Raw genomic sequence first — 16,679 nt, 5'->3', positions numbered from 1 at the left:
CGTGGATCTCCGCCCCCCCTACCTACTATAAATCCCTCCAAATCCTTGAACGCCATGCTCTCCGCCTTGCCTATCGCATCCGTCTCCCCTCCCCCATGCGGATCCTGTATGATCTCATCCCCTTCCCCCACCTCCTCCTTTTCCTTGAAAGGATACGTATCCTGTACACCTCACGTAAACTTGATCCTCCTCACCCGCTCGTTTCCCCACTCCTCTCCCACCCCCGCCCACTGCCGCGCCTGTATTCGCACGTCCCTCCCGGTCTCCATCTCTCCACCCTCCATGCCCTCTCCCAAGGTGGCTTCCGCCGGCTCCCTCTCCCTGATGATGTCCTCGTCCCCTCCATCTACCCCTCCTATCAACTTTGACCCTGCCCCACCCCCCACTTCCCGTGTCCTTTCCTTTCGGCACCCTCCCTCCCTTCTCTTCTCTTCCCTTCTTTTTCCATCTCCCTGTCCCCTCCCTTCCCCCTCTTCCCCCGGGCTTCCTCTCCCCCTTCCTCCCTCCCCCTATCTCCCCTGCCCGTGGCATCTCTGCTCTCCCCTCTCGCTCTCCCACTCCCCTTCCTCCTCCTCCTCTTTTGGCAGGTCCCCGGACTCGCACACGTATAGTGAACATTCGCGCGCCGGAGATCGTCGCCTTTTGTGCTTCGTGTGTGTGACGTCATATAGTGTTTTTGGTGTCCGCCGTCCCACTCCTACGTTCACTTGTGCCGTCGGACTCACCAGTGTTTTGTGCGCCGTGCCAACGTGTTTTCAGTGTTGTTATCATCACATGTGAACGACTCCGTGTTTTTTTATGTCTCTGTGACCTCTCTCTTTTGCCCGTCACTTTGTTCATTGTCATTCACCATGTTTTATACTCTTGTAAAACGCTATGGCTGAAGAGCGGCGTAGTGTGCCGCTGCCAGCCTACCTGAATTGTACAGGTTTTAAAATAACAATAAAGTAAAAAAAAAAAAAAAAAAAAAAAGAGTTATGTCCATTCGAGGGTTGGATTCCTTCTCTTCTTCATCGAAGAGTTTCACTGCCTGGGCTACTCTCAGGGTGCGCCTTCGACGTGGAAGATCCCTGCCGTGTCGTCTGCTTGCCGCCGCCGCCGCCGCCGCTTGGTCGCCGCCTTCCGGTCCTCGCCGCCGTCGCCGCCTGCCGGGGCTCGCCGTCCCGCCTGGTCGCCGCCTGCCGGTGCTCGCCGCCGCCGCCGCCGCCGCCGCCGCCGCCGCCTGCTGTTCGTCCGTCTGTTCGCCGCCGCCGACGCAGCCGACGCCGCCTGCTGTTCGTCGCTGCCCATCGCCGACGCCGACGCCGCCTGCTGCAAGTCCGTCTGTCCGTCGCTGTTCGTCTGCAATGAGTACTCCCACCTCCACCGTCATCTACACCTCCCCCTCCCCCTCTCCCACAGTCACTTCCTGGAGTGCCGCCTCTGGCCTCCCTCCTTCCACCTCCCCTTCCCTTCCTCCACTTACCCACCCCCCTATCTCCTCCCCTGCTGTATACCCACACCTCTACACCCTTCCTCCAGCCTCCACACCCTCAACAGCTCCCACTACTACCCCCGCCCTCACGTACGCCTCTGTTGCCGCCTCTGCTGCCGCCCCTCAGGTGGTTGGCTTCCCCTCTCTCACCGACCCCGTCGCGTCGTCTTCTGCATCTCCCGCACGCATCACGTTGCGCCGAGCCACCATCGCCACCACTGAACCAGCTGCTTCTCCCGGTGCCTCCACTACGCCACAGGGATCTGCCACCCGCCACCTCCCTCTCCTCCCCGTCCCTCTCCCCTCCTCCCAGCCTCCAGTCTCCAAAAAACCCCAAAAGCGCGTCCTTACCGACTCTGCTCCCGCCACTTCCCACAAAAAATCAATGCCACCTCCCCCTCCCCCTGCCATCACCATGGACACCACCCCTCCTCCTGCCACCCCTACCTTGGCTCCCACCCTCCACACCTTTGTCCTGCCAACTCCCGATCCTAAGTTCCTCGACGCTCGTACCCTCACCAAGGAAATACGAAAGTACTTACCTGGTGCTCCCATCTCCCAACTCATTCCCCGCAGGGACTCAGTCCTTATCAAGTCCCCGTCCCCATCATTTCACACAGACCTCCTGCGAAAACTCCCACGAGTTATGTTTGGCCCCCACGCCTCTCTGACACCCTTCCTTTCCGCTTCCACTCCTCGTCAGCCCCAGCCTCCCCGTCGCCCCCCCACCTACACTGCTGTGATCACCAAGCTCAGCCCGGTGATCACAGAGGATGAAGTGTTGGTAGAGCTGAACTCCCACCCGGACTTGGAAATCCGCTCTGCCCGCCGTATCCACAATGCCTCTGGTCCCACCTACCTCATGCGGGTATTCTCAGAGTCCGCCCCGTCCATAGACCATCTCCTCACCCAGGGTGCCCTGATATACCACCGTCGTCACCCTGTTGAATCCTCCAAATCCCCTCCCCAATCCTACCGTTGCCAACGGTGCCTGATGTACAATGACCACCTGACTCCCAACTGCAAAAAACCCCCCACCTGTCCCCATTGCAAGGCCTCCCACTTTCTCAAGAACTGCCCCAACCTCGCTGCTCCTCCTTCCTGTAATACCTGCAATGGCCCCCATCCCACATACTCCCACAAGTGTAAAGCTAAACCCCCTCCAGCCACCCCTGAACTTACAGTCCCAGTTCGTCCCGTCGATCCTCCTGTCCATCCTCACAATTCGCTCCGTCCACCCCCCACGGCCGAGGACATCATCCGGTTCATTACCGTTGTACTCCAAAACATTCACCCTTTTCAGCGCCCACACACCTTCCAACAAATATCCCTTGCTGCTCGCTCTGTTTTCCACCTGAACACCTTCGCCACTTACTCCCACAACCATGCCCACTTCACCTTCACCCGCCTCGACACCCTCGTTTAAGTCTCTTCCCTTCCCTCACTTCCCCCCCTCCTTCCCGTCATGGCGCGGCACGAGTCTCGCATCCTCTTCCAGAACATTCGCTCCTTCCGCTCCAACAAATACCTCCTCATGCACACCCTCTCCCACCACCAGGTCGACACCTTCCTCTTGAACGAAACCTTTCTCCAGCCCCACCATTCTATCCGCACCTCCCCCTATATCCTCCACCGCACTGATGCTCCTGGTCCTCGTGCGCAGGGTGGAGTCGCGATTGGCCACCTTAAGCGTATCCCCGTCCGGCCACAACCTCTCCTCAATGACCCCACTGAACACCTTATCCTTAGCGTCTTCTTCCCCTCCCTCACCATTACCTGTGCCACCATCTATGTCCGCTCCACTGCTCCTCTTCCTTATGACTTCATCTCACACATTGACCACACCTTCTCCACCTATGTGATTGCCGCCGACCTCAACAGCCATAGCCGCACTCCTGTTGCCCTTCGGCGGTGGCATCAGTTCCTCTCCACAATCCAGGGTGACCTTGTTCCCATTCCCCAGCACACCCGACCCGAAAGTAACACCACCCCCGATGTGGTCATTGCCTCCGCCAACCTCCTTGGGCGTATCACTGTCGCCGTCCTTGACCCCACAGGTAGCGATCACCTCCCTGTCCTTCTCACCATAACGTCTGCAAACCGCCCCCCTCCGGCTCCGCAACCTGCACCCCCTCCCAAGGTCGTCCATGACTATCGCCGTGCCAACTGGGATGCCTACCGGGACTCCATCTCCACCCAGGTCGAAAGCCACCCTCTTACCTATCGCCTTCCTGACGACATCATCCGCGCCTCGTCCTTCCTTCAGACGGTAATTACTGACGCCGTGGAGGCCCATATTCCTACTAAAACCATCCACCCACACCGTCCCACTCTCCCTCCGCGGGCTGTCCTCCTCCTCCGTGAATCCCGCCGCCTCTATCGCTCCTTCCTCCGCACTCGTGACAGGGATACACTCCAACGCCACCGGCAAATACAGCGACACGTACGGAACCTTATTACAGCAACGAAACGCCGGGACTGGCGGCAGACCTGCACACGACTCAATGCCACCCTCCCTATCAACTCCTCCAAGTACTGGTCTGCCTTCCATCGTCTTACTGGTTCCCTTTCCGCTCCCCACTACCCCCTTCTCCATAACGATCGCCCCCTTCCAGACAACCTCAGTAAGGCCAACCACTTCGCTTCCCACCTTTCCGAGGTCTTCTCCATCCCCGATGATCCCCACTTTGATTATTCTCTTTTCCTCACCGTCATGGAACGTGCTGATACCTCAGTCGCTCCACTTGCTCCTAGTCTCCAGTACTTGGGGCAGTTGCCCCCCTCCGACGTCAACACTCCCATCACAGCACAAGACATTAAACTTCTCCTCCAGTCCAAATGCAACACGGCCCCTGGTCACGACTGTGTCACCTACCGTCACCTTCGAGAAAGCCCCTATTCCTTCCTAACTGTCCTCGCCCATCTCTATAATGTCATCCTCTCTACTGGCTTCTACCCTGACCTGTGGAAGACCTCCCGCGTCCTCCTCTTCCTCAAACCCAACAAACCCCCTTCTGCCGCCTCTTCCTATCGTCCCATCTGCCTCACCTCCGTCTTCAGTAAGGTCCTTGAATCCATCCTCTCCCACCGTATCCATCGGCACCTTGCTCAACACCACCTCCTCCCCCTTACCCAGTGTGGCTTCCGACCCTCCTTCTCTGCTGACGACCAACTCCTCAACCTTGTTCACCTTCTGTCCCTCCAGCTCAACTCCCGTCGCTCCGCCATTTTTGTTTCCCTTGACCTCCAAAATGCCTATGACCGTGTATGGCATCCCGGTCTCCTCTTTAAACTCCAAACCTACGCCCTGCCTATCAATTTTGTCCGTCTGGTCGCTTCCTTCCTCTCGCACCGTCCTTCCTATGTCACCCTCCATAACACCAACTCCCGTATCTTTTATCCCACGGCTGGCGTCCCCCAGGGTTCTGTCCTCTCCCCTCTCCTTTATCTCTTGTATACAGCTGATATGCCCAAGCCACCCCCACCAGTTCACCTTCTCCAATATGCTGATGACACCGCCTTCCTGGCTCTCTATCCTACCCTTCAACGGTCTCAACGTACCCTCCAAACCCACCTTAACCAGTTCACAACTTGGTGTAACCAGTGGCTCCTCCGTCTCAACCCCTCCAAAACCCAGGCAATCATCATAGGCCGTACCACTCGCTCCTTTCGCCTCCAAGATTTCTACCTCACCCTTTATGGTCGTCCTATCCAACTCACCCCCAACCTGAAATACCTTGGCCTCACCCTTGACCGACACCTCACCTGGACCCCTCATCTCCTGACCATCCAGCAGAAAGCCCATTCCCGCCTCCGCCTGCTGAAACTCCTGTCCGGCCGGACATGGGGATTGCATCCTTCTACCATCCTCCACACCTACAAATCCCTCATCCGTCCTATCCTCTGTTATGCCAGCGTCGCCTGGATCTCCGCCCCCACCCGCTTTTACGAGGCTCTCCAAATCCTTGAACGCCATGCGCTCCGCCTTGCCTTCCGTATCCGCCTTCCTTCCCCCACACGGCTCCTGTATGTACTGATCCCCTTCCCCCACCTCCTCTTGTTCCTCCAACATCTCCGCATCCTTTACATTGTTCGCAGGGTTGATCCCCCCCACCCTCTGGTTTCCTCCTTCCTCTCCACCCCTCGCCCGTTGCCGCGCCTCTATTGCTGTATCCCTCCCTCTCTCCACCTCCACACCCTCCATCTCCTTCATCAGGGCAATTTCCAACGCCTCCCCCTCCCGGATGATGAACTTCGCCGTGACATATACCCTTCCTTCCAACTATAACCCGGCCTTGTTCCCCCCCCCCCTCCCCAGGGCTCACTTCTCCTCTTTCCTCCTTCTCCCAGAGCGGATTTTCCTCCATCCCCCCCACCCCTGAGACCCTGCACCCCATACTTGCCTCTCTCCTTCCCACATCCCTCCCTACCTGGCCCTCTTCCGAGCGCCCCCCATTCCCCTCCCCCATCTCTTCCCCTCCCTCCCTTCTTCAGGTCTCCCTCATCTCCTTGAACCTGGCAGATCCTCTGTATTGATCATCATCAGTGTGCCACGTCAGTGTTGTGTTTCGTGCTGTTTCTCGTGTGCGTCCAGAGGTGTGATTTTAATTGTGTACTGCCTTGAGGTTCGCCGTCAGTGTTACGTTGTGTGCTATGCCATCCGTCAACACCTTTATGCCCCAGTCATACTGTGCCTTGAGTTCTTTTAATCGTCGCAGTGTGTGGCTTTTTGTGTGTGCTACTTTTAAACAGTTTTTTATCTCCATTTTACAGTCACCCCGTTTTTTGTATATTGCCTTCCATGATGTTCTCCCTTTTTTATATCTATGTTCGCCTTCTTCTCTCCTTTGCTGTTTTTTAAATGTCTTCTATTGCTTTGTTCTATGTCTTTCGGCTGAAGAGCAGCGCATATGCTGCTGCCAGCCCGCCCCGATGGGGAATTGAAATACAATAAAGAAAAAAACAAAACAAAAAAAGAGTTATGTCCATTATGCGACATTCCCGCTGTCCCTATACATGAGCTGCGAGCTGTACCACTTACGAGCTACAGACGCGATCGCGTTGCTCTCTGTACGAATGCAGATGCTGAGCGGTCAGCTAGGAGGCGCTCCATCCATGTCGGTACCGGTGAGCGTTGCACTCACAGTCGCAAAAACGTACGGCAAGTATATTACTCGGAAGAGTTAATGACAGTCCAAGCCCCCCTGCGTGGGGAGAGTCTTTCTAGGCCATGACCCACCGGAAGGGCGCAGCGTCCCCCACCCCAGACATGTGACGTCACACTATCGGTATTGATGACTAGACTGATTGCTTATAATCATTTGCCATACACCGGTGGAAGCTGCCGAGACGAGTAACTACATAGCGGGCTCGCCGTGTCACTAATGTACAGAGATACAACAGTTTCGACTGGAACCGGATTAAACGTATACACGGCGCTGATTAGTAATAGATAGAGCCATCAGAATACAGATAATATATACAACTGTCCGTATACATGCTGAAAGACTCTGCTCACAATCACAACCACACGTCAGCCAGACACTCTTATCACGCACTACTCTCTGCCTGTAACAGGCACACAGACAATATGTAAGCACCAGCATGGAACAACACCCAGTGCATCCTCTCCGCCACATTAGACAATCCACACTATCATAACCAGACTGGGAGGTCCACTCAGAAAACAGAATATCCCACCCTTCCGACAACCACCATTGCTCACCTAAGCCACCAACACCCTCACATGTCCTACACAGGGGTGCACCCAACATCACAATACTGCCTCCTGTCACAGCACACAAACAATGGCAGGAATGAAAGACACAGGTCTGCCACAAGCATGGAATCAGAGCGCCGCCTGTCATGAGCCAAAGAAGTATCCTGACGTGGCAAATCAGATGATGCCACAGGCATCCACTTACTATCATCACAATCAACAAACCGGCGCCCCCCCCAATACACCTTTCCTCACAACAATGTGTACCTTAACCTAACCCATATTGTACCTTAACCTAACCCATACTGTGCCGTAACCTAACCTATATTGCGCCTTAACCTAACCTATATTGCGCCTTAACCTAACCTATATTGTACCTTAACCTAACCTATATTGTACCTTAACCTAACCTATATTGTGCCTTAACCTAACCTATATTGTACCTTAACCTAACCCACATTGTACCTTAACCTAACCCACATTGTACCTTAACCTAACCCACATTGTACCTTAACCTAACCCACATTGTACCTTAACCTAATCCATATTGCGCCTTAACCTAACCCATATTGTACCTTAACCTAACCCATATTGCGCCTTAACCTAACCTATATTGCGCCTTAACCTAACGTATATTGCGCCGTAACGTAACCCATATTGCGCCGTAACCCAACACACGTTGGGCCGTAACCCAACACACGTTGGGCCGTAACCCAACACACGTTGGGCCGTAACCCAACACACGTTGGGCCTTAACCCAACACACGTTGGGCCTTAACCCAACACACGTTGGGCCTTAACCCAACACACGTTGGGCCTTAACCCAACACACGTTGGGCCTTAACCTGCTCTGTAATTGTCATACGACGCGTTAAATTAGTGTAGTGTTGCCTAACTGCAACCCCCGCAATATAGTTTGCTACTCGCACTGCCCGGTCCCCAGTGTATCGCTTTATGTTAAACACCTTGCAGCTGTACACTGTAATGTGGATGGCAGCAGGACGTACATGCTCAATGCCCTTCGCAGTTGTTCATTGGCATTCGCATGGCGAAGCACTTAGCCTACGCTGTGGTACGGCCTGTGTCAACTGTCCGCTGATGTTGTACGTCCAAATCACACACTGTACTGCACATTGGTCCTCATGTACTGAATGATACATCGTGGTACATGTGACCGTACAACGACTGCGCCAACAACGGCGAACCATGCGGTCCAAATGTTGTGCACTCAGCTACGTGTCGTCTCCCTATAAGAGCTGGATTGCAGTGTGGTATGCCCTGGATGGCGATCAGCATGAGCCGTCTGTTGATGTAGTGGCGCGTGTTGTCAGACGTAGTCGTCTCTTCTCACACACCGTGATAGCATGGTGCACTGCGATCCACATCTGCGACATGCGACAGAGGCCGGTTGACAGACGTTCGCGCAATGGACATCGCATACGTATGGGGGCCACCTTCCACGTGTTCTCTAAGCGTGCACATGTTGTTGCGTGTATGTGGGCAGACATACTGTGTCGTGACACCTGACACAGGTATGCAACAATCGTTGAATTTGCAAATGGCGATGGACGTCTACGTTTGCTGGTGACGTTACGCAAATGAACAACTGGTAAACCGTTGTGGTGCGGTTGTTCTCGCTAGAGGTGAATCAGTGATGGCGACGATCGGTTGAGCTACCAACCGGTTGTTTCAGCGATACCCACCATGCCCACGAACGTGAATGGCATCTGGGTGTGAAGCGATACGCGGCGGTGGCTGGGTGGGACCGTCCTCGGCCGGTGAGGGGGGGCCTACCGGCGTGCTGGCCACGCGGTGCGTGGGCGCACGCGCTACAGCCGGCTGGTGGGGGCGGCCAGTGGCAGGCGCGCCGGCCGACGGAGGCGGCAGGCGGCGCAGCTGCGCGCTGGCGCACCCTCCATGCGGCGCCGTGCGGCCAAAGTAGGTCCTCGCGGGCCCGGTGCGAAGCGCGGTGGACATCTGCAGTGTGCTGGTCCGATTGAGGACTGTGTGCGCTGAGGATGCGCCGCCGCTCGGTGCCGCGACGCCGTCTGCTGCTCGGTCGCCTCTGCGGTTCTCGCAGGTGGTTTGTATCACAGCTGTGCGCCGCAGGGACCTGAGAGGGTTTCGAGGTGTATTGTGCAGGGGAGCTCAGCCTCCTCCTGTTTGCAGAATAATTGAGCGGACGCTTGCGTGTTCGCGCGGGCCCCCGGGACACACTCCCGGGCGGCCGGCTGCTCAGCTCTAGTTGATGCAGCTCCCTGGTTGATCCTGCCAGTAGTCATATGCTTGTCTCAAAGATTAAGCCATGCATGTCTCAGTACAAGCCGCATTAAGGTGAAACCGCGAATGGCTCATTAAATCAGTTATGATTCCTTAGATCGTACCCACGTTACTTGGATAACTGTGGTAATTCTAGAGCTAATACATGCAAACAGAGTCCCGAGTCTGGCGTGAGGTCAGTCGCTTGACGGCGCGTTTCGGCGCGGGCCCGCCCGTTGCCGGCGCGCCGTAAGGCACGGAGGCTCGCACTGGGGCGTATCGCTTTCCAGTCGGGCGTGCCGCGGCAGTCCTCACTCGGGGAAGTGAAGCGTCTCTTACAGCCTCTCCTTCCCAAGTAGCTCTTTCCGCCTTCCCGTGGTGCCAGACGTCAAGCTCGGCATTCTGCCTTGCGTCAAAAGGGAGAGCTGCGACCCAACCCGATGCGAAAGCGAAGGGTGCGTGGCACAGGGGGAGCTGTGTCGAGGGACCGAACACCAGTCCCTTTCTGTTCGCAGGGCACAGACCAGCAGGTGCTCTGCATGCCGGCGACCTCGTTTGTCGGCGTGGGATCACGGCGCGAGTCGGCAAGGGTGCTTCGCCGCGCCCCTGGGTAACCGGGGCGTGTTCTGCCAAACCCAGGTGGTGGTGACATCGCCTGGGCCAGGTTAGATGGGCCCAGACCGCCGAACGACTGGGGGACCGACCCACCACCTGAGTAGGAGTGGGTCCTTGGCCTTCGGGTGGAAGCTCGGGCTAGTAGGCGGCGAAGGGCGAGGGGTGCATCCGCCTCTCCAGAGTGCGGGGTGCACTTGCCGAGGAGCGTCGTGTGAAATCGTCGACGACGGGGCCTTCGACGAGGACCAGTGCGCTATCAACGGCGCGCTGAACCTGGCAGCTCTGATGTGCCCTTGACCTAGGGGCGAGGTTGGTGGGCGAGCTGCAGAAGTCCCCCCCCATGCCAGAGGAGCCGGTCCGGGGCAAGAGACGGGCTCCCAACTTTTCACTCGTCTAACTAATCATGGCTGACCAGGAGGCGAGTGATCTTTGTGCGATTTCGAGGGCGAGTGTGTCTACTGTCCCTACCTCGCAGGAGGAAGGGGGACACGAAGATGAGAGTGTTTATGACAGACATTGCCGAATTAATCAAATATTAGACTCTAGTGTCAAAAACGGCAAAATAAGCCAGGCTGCGGTCCTGGCAATAAAGAACGAGCTCGCTTCCTGGGCTATTGCAAACGCGAAGCTCGAGGGGCGTCTCGAAGAACTAGAAAAAGAAAACGCTAGATTGAGACAGCAACCTGTCAAGACATGGGCCGGAGTGGTGGCGCAAGCCGCTACAAAAGCCCAAACAACGAAGGAAACAATAGCAAAAATTTCTAAAAAACCAGACACGGCAGTCTTTTTAAGACCCCTGCCTGGTCAGACAATTAAAAAGGTACAAGAAATATTTACAACAACTATTGACCCGGCTAGAGATAAAATAAAAATCAATAAAGTAAAGGCCACAAAAAATGTAGTCGTGGTGGATCTTGCCACTGAGGAGGACAGGGACAAAATATTAAAGAATTCCAAACTGAACAAGGCCATTAAATGCGAACCTCCCAGAAAAAGAAATCCTCTGGTGATACTGTACGACGTACCTGTGGCCCTAACTGAAAGCGACATCTACGAAACCATGTATAATCAAAATTTTGATGACACAGAATGGGAAACATTTAAAAATGAATTCAAGCTCCGCTTTAAAACGGGACCTCGGGAACGGGATGTTGTCCATCACGTCGCCGAGGTCTCTGGCAAGATGTGGCGAAAACTTACCGCTATGGGGAAAATTTATATAGGATTTCACGCCATCAATGTTAGAGACTACCTAGTAGTCCCTAGATGCCACAACTGTGGCGATCTGGACCACGTCCACAAGCATTGTGATAGGAAGCCGGCCTGCTCCAGGTGCGGGGCTGAGGACCACACCAGAAAAAACTGCAGTAAAAGCGCAACCTGCATTCCATGTACCAAGAGAGGAAGGAAACCGTGCAACACTACTGGGAGAAACTGCCCAACGTACAGGATGCTAGAACAGAGACTAATCTCTCGAATTGATTATGGCTGAGGCCGTAATTGAACTCAGGAAGCCAAAAAGGAAATCCCCCAGCAAGAGGCTGACGGACGCTCTGAGGGCAAACAAATTCAAAGAATTTATACAAAAAATCACACAACCACGATCTTTGGTGACAATAATGAAAGATGTTTGCATACAGACGGACCCGTGTGAAGAAGACGTTCCCTCTCCTCCCTGCTGGGGACCTGGGTCGAAACAAGAGCATACCCGACCACACTGGCATCCTGTACTTGGGAGTTCACAATCACAATCACACAGTAAAGAAGTAATATCCACCAAACATGTTCAGTACAATGAAATAAGCAGCTCAATTCCATCTTCTGACACACCATCTCGGGGTGTAATGGGAATTGATCCCCAGCGAATTTACCCCAACCTGGAGCACGCACTACAGTTATCAAGACTAGAGGAGCCGGCAATCCTCACAATAGCATTGAGACATGTGGTACGTGTCGGCCACGAGTATGGAAGAGATGTCACATTTCCAGTAATGGAGGCTGTGGACAGAATTCAGCTCAAGACAATGAATCTCCCCACCGACTTCGGAGCCCTGCGAGATCTAGTTAAAAAGGTCTTCGACAGAAGAAACGAAAAATTCGACATGGATGATCTATATTATCAATCAGTGATAACCAATGGCAGAGTAGCCCACGACTGGACAAAATTGTGGCCAGAATCACACATCCATACATATTTCCCACGTGAGCCAATTAAATGTAGGCCAGATAAACACCCATAATAGCAAACTGGTCCTGCAGGAACTCCGAAGGGTGGTGGAAGAGAGGAGTCTAGATGTACTCTGCTTACAGGAACCGTACTCCCAAGCGGGGCGGATCCCATTCATGGCTGCCAACTGGCAAATTATACATTCTAACGTAGAGCCAAAGGCTGCAATTATAATTATCAACAAATCATTTAGAGCTACAGTCCTTGCACAGTTCTCTGGCGAACACTGCAATGTCGTGGAACTTCAAACACCCGCGGGAGTGATTTACATCTGTAATATATACTTCCAATACGGAAGAGGAATAGAGGAATTTCTAGAAATACTCACACAAGTCGCCACGGCATTGCAGGGACGAAGATTGATTGTGACGGCGGACATAAATGCAAAGTCCCCCCTATGGTTCAGTGGCACGCACGATGATCGGGGGCTAAAAGCCGAGGAAACAATCATGGCATTACAACTGGTGGTTGCCAACCAACAAGGGAACCCCCCCACATATACTGGCGGAGCGGGAGAAGGTACAAATATTGACGTCACACTAATAACACCAAACCTGGCCACAAAGGTCAACAAATGGAAAGTGTGGGACAAAGTAACCTCCAGTGATCATAATTTAATAACATTTACCATTGGGGAAAGGGAGTGCCACTGGGACATGGGGTGGGAGCTGCAGCTTAATTACAACAAGGCTAACTGGGACCGTCTCGCGGAGGAGTGCAACATTCCGACATTGCTGGAAGGTGACGGAAACGTGGAAGAATGCGCCGAAGGACTGGTGCAGGCGATCACCACAGCGGTGCGGGCAGCCGTACCAACCAGGAGGAGAGCCGTAGCGGCCACCCCCACACCATGGTCGGTCGAACTGGGACAGATGCGCCAGGCTGTGAGGAGGGCAAGGAGGTACTACCAGCGGAGTGTCGTCTGGAGGGAAAAACGAAGATGGCTTCAGATCTATCGTGAAAGCAAAGAACAATTCCAACAGGAGTTAAGGGCAGTCAGACTCAGAAGCTGGGAAAGTTATGTAAAAAGCCAATTGGCTATAGACCCATGGGGAGTCCCTTATAAATTAGTACGAGAAAAGATAAGATCACCAATGGTGCTATCCACCGTCAGGGACGGGGACCGGATGACGGGCACTTGGCAGGAAACTGCTGAGGCCCTCCTCCGGGTTCTGTTGCCTGACGACGTGGAGGAAAATGAGACTGAAGAACAAAAAAGGATAAGGAGAGAAAACCAAAGGGACTATAACAATAACATCAGAGTCTACCCCTTCTCTGAGGAGGAGGTCGCTGCCCAGATCAAGGCCCTCAAAAGAGGGAAAGCTCCTGGCCCGGACGGCATTACTGCGGAAGTGGTGCAATTCCTTGCCCCCCAGCTCGTAGCTCCTCTCACTAAGTTGTATAACGAGTGCTTGAAACTCGGGAAATTCCCAGAAATATGGAAAAAAGCCAATGTAATTATCATTAAAAAGAGTCCAGACAAAGATCCCACAGAAATTAAATCTTATAGACCTATCTGCTTGTTGGACGTACTGGGCAAACTTTTTGAGAGGCTACTAGCGAACAGACTGACAGCACACCGCATGCTGTGCGGGATGAGTGACAGACAATTCGGCTTTCGGTCTGGGTGTTCTGCGTCTGACGCAATCGCCCTGGCTGCCGAGGTCTGTGGCTCCACCCCGCACAAGTATGTCGTCGGCATCATGGTAGACATCAGTGGCGCCTTCGACAACCTGTGGTGGCCCTCACTCTTTTCCTGCTTGCGGGAGAAGAACTGTCCAGGGCCGCTATATGGGTGTCTGAGGAGCTATTGTGCAGACAGGGAGGTCTGGCTATCGGCCCCTAGCGGCATAGTCAGGAAGATTGTCACCAAAGGATGTCCTCAGGGCTCTGTCCTGGGACCTCTCTTTTGGGACATCAACATGGAGCCTTAACTTGAAGATCTCAAGAACTGTGACGATGTGCTAGAGGTCATAGCATACGCTGACGACTTCCTCCTGCTGGTCGGCGGCCGAAGCCGCGAGGAATTAGAGCCGAAAGTGGAAAGAGCCCTAACTGTTCTTACATCATGGTGCCACAGAAGCAAAATGACGATCGCACCCAATAAGTCCACATACCTACTTCTCAAAGGCCAACTGGTCAGGAACCCGACGGTTAGAATTAATGGTATACCAGTTCTTCGGCGCCGCGAGGCCCGATACCTGGGTGTAATCATCGATGAGAGGTGGAGCTTTGCATCACATATTGACACCGTATCACAAAAATCATTGGTTCTATTAAACAATCTTATCGGAATTGGTCACAAGCGGTTTCACCTCCCTCCAAATTTAATTAAGCTATATCACAACAGCATCCTGACCTCAATAATAGGATACGGATCTGGAGTCTGGGCACACAGACTCACGAGGGTCATGCCTGCCATGGCCGTAAGAAGAGTGCAGCGGAATATGCTTCTACGTTCAGCAGGGGCCTATAGGACAACACCGGGGGGAGCACTGTTAGTGTTAATGGGAATCTGTCCATTAGATATAAAAATACGTGAACAGGCTGCCTGGTACTGGGTACAAAAAGAGAACAGGGACAAAATCAGGGAAATACTTGGGGTTTATGCAGGGGACAAGTACACCATTAAAAAGAGAGGGCTAGAACTATGGCAAGGTCAGTGGAATAATGAAGATACAGGTCGTAGAACCGGGGAGCTGCTACCGGACATAGAAGAAAGAATAAAACTCACATTTTTTACGCCAACGAGAGGAATGCTGCACTTTCTTACTGACATGGACCATATCCAACATACCTATGTAGGTTTGGGAAGCAGGCTACACCAGCGTGTGACTGTGGCGCAGAGCAGGGCACCCCAGAACATGTGGTGTATGAGTGCCACCTCTTCGATGATGTAGCCCAAGAGCTAAGACAACAGCTACCAAATAACGACACGTACCACTTGTTAAGGCGTGAAATCACCTTTGACATCTTAAACAAACTTACAGATGAAATATCAAAAAAGATACTTAAGAACTTTTTAAGGGACAATCACCACCATTAAAGACAAAACTCTCACCGATGTTGACTAGTGCACCCTTACTGTACCGCCGGGCAAGGACTGGCCAGCCGCCTCACGGCTGGAATCCGCCTTGCCCTGGACTAGGAGGGAGGGGTGTACATAAATACCGGACTATGACGCACACCGATTTTGACACTTAGTTAAATTAAGTTAGAAGTAGAAGATAGGATAATACCTCAGAATACTCTGCAGCGACACCAAGTCAAGAGCCAGCCCAGTGCCAGGGGCACGCCCACTGGGATTAGCTCAGTGGGCCTGGCTAACAACTAGTAGGTTTATAGTAGCTCTGGCACAACTTGTAACGCTGCAGGTAGCATGTAGTTTCCCCGTAGATTAAGCTTAGAGCCCTATAGCGGTAATAATTAGAGTAAATAATAGAAATAATAATAATAATACACTCCTGGAAATTGAAATAAGAACACCGTGAATTCATTGTCCCAGGAAGGGGAAACTTTATTGACACATTCCTGGAGTCAGATACATCACATGATCACACTGACAGAACCACAGGCACATAGACACAGGCAACAGAGCATGCACAATGTCGGCACTAGTACAGTGTATATCCACCTTTCTCAGCAATGCAGGTTGCTATTCTCCCATGGAGACGATCGTAGAGATGCTGGATGTAGTCCTGTGGAACGGCTTGCCATGCCATTTCCACCTGGTGCCTCAGTTGGACCAGCGTTCGTGCTGGACGTGCAGACCGCGTGAGACGATGCTTCATCCAGTCCCAAACATGAACAATGGGGGACAGATCCGGAGTTCTTGCTGGCCAGGGTAGTTGACTTACACCTTCTAGAGCACGTTGGGTGGCACGGGATACATGCGGACGTGCATTGTCCTGTTGGAACAGCAAGTTCCCTTGCCGGTCTAGGAATGGTAGAACGATTGGTTCGATGACGGTTTGGATGTACCGTGCACTATTCAGTGTCCCCTCGACGATCACCAGTGGTGTACGGCCAGTGTAGGAGATCGCTCCCCACACCATGATGCCGGGTGTTGGCCCTGTGTGCCTCGGTCGTATGCAGTCCTGATTGTGGCGCTCACCTGCACAGCGCCAAACACGCATACGACCATCATTGGCACCAAGGCAGAAGCGACTCTCATCGCTGAAGACGACACGTCTCCATTCGTCCCTCCATTCACGCCTGTCGCGACACCACTGGAGGCGGCTGCACGATGTTGGGGCGTGAGCGGAAGACGGCCTAACGGTGTGCGGGACCGTAGCCCAGCTTCATGGAGACGGTTGCGAATGGTCCTCGCCGATACCCCAGGAGCAACAGTGTCCCTAATTTGCTGGGAAGTGGCGGTGCGGTCC

This window comes from Schistocerca americana, chromosome 3 (genome assembly GCF_021461395.2).
Source record: "Schistocerca americana isolate TAMUIC-IGC-003095 chromosome 3, iqSchAmer2.1, whole genome shotgun sequence".
NCBI lineage: Eukaryota > Metazoa > Arthropoda > Insecta > Orthoptera > Acrididae > Schistocerca > Schistocerca americana.
This window is presented reverse-complemented; position numbering follows the sequence as displayed.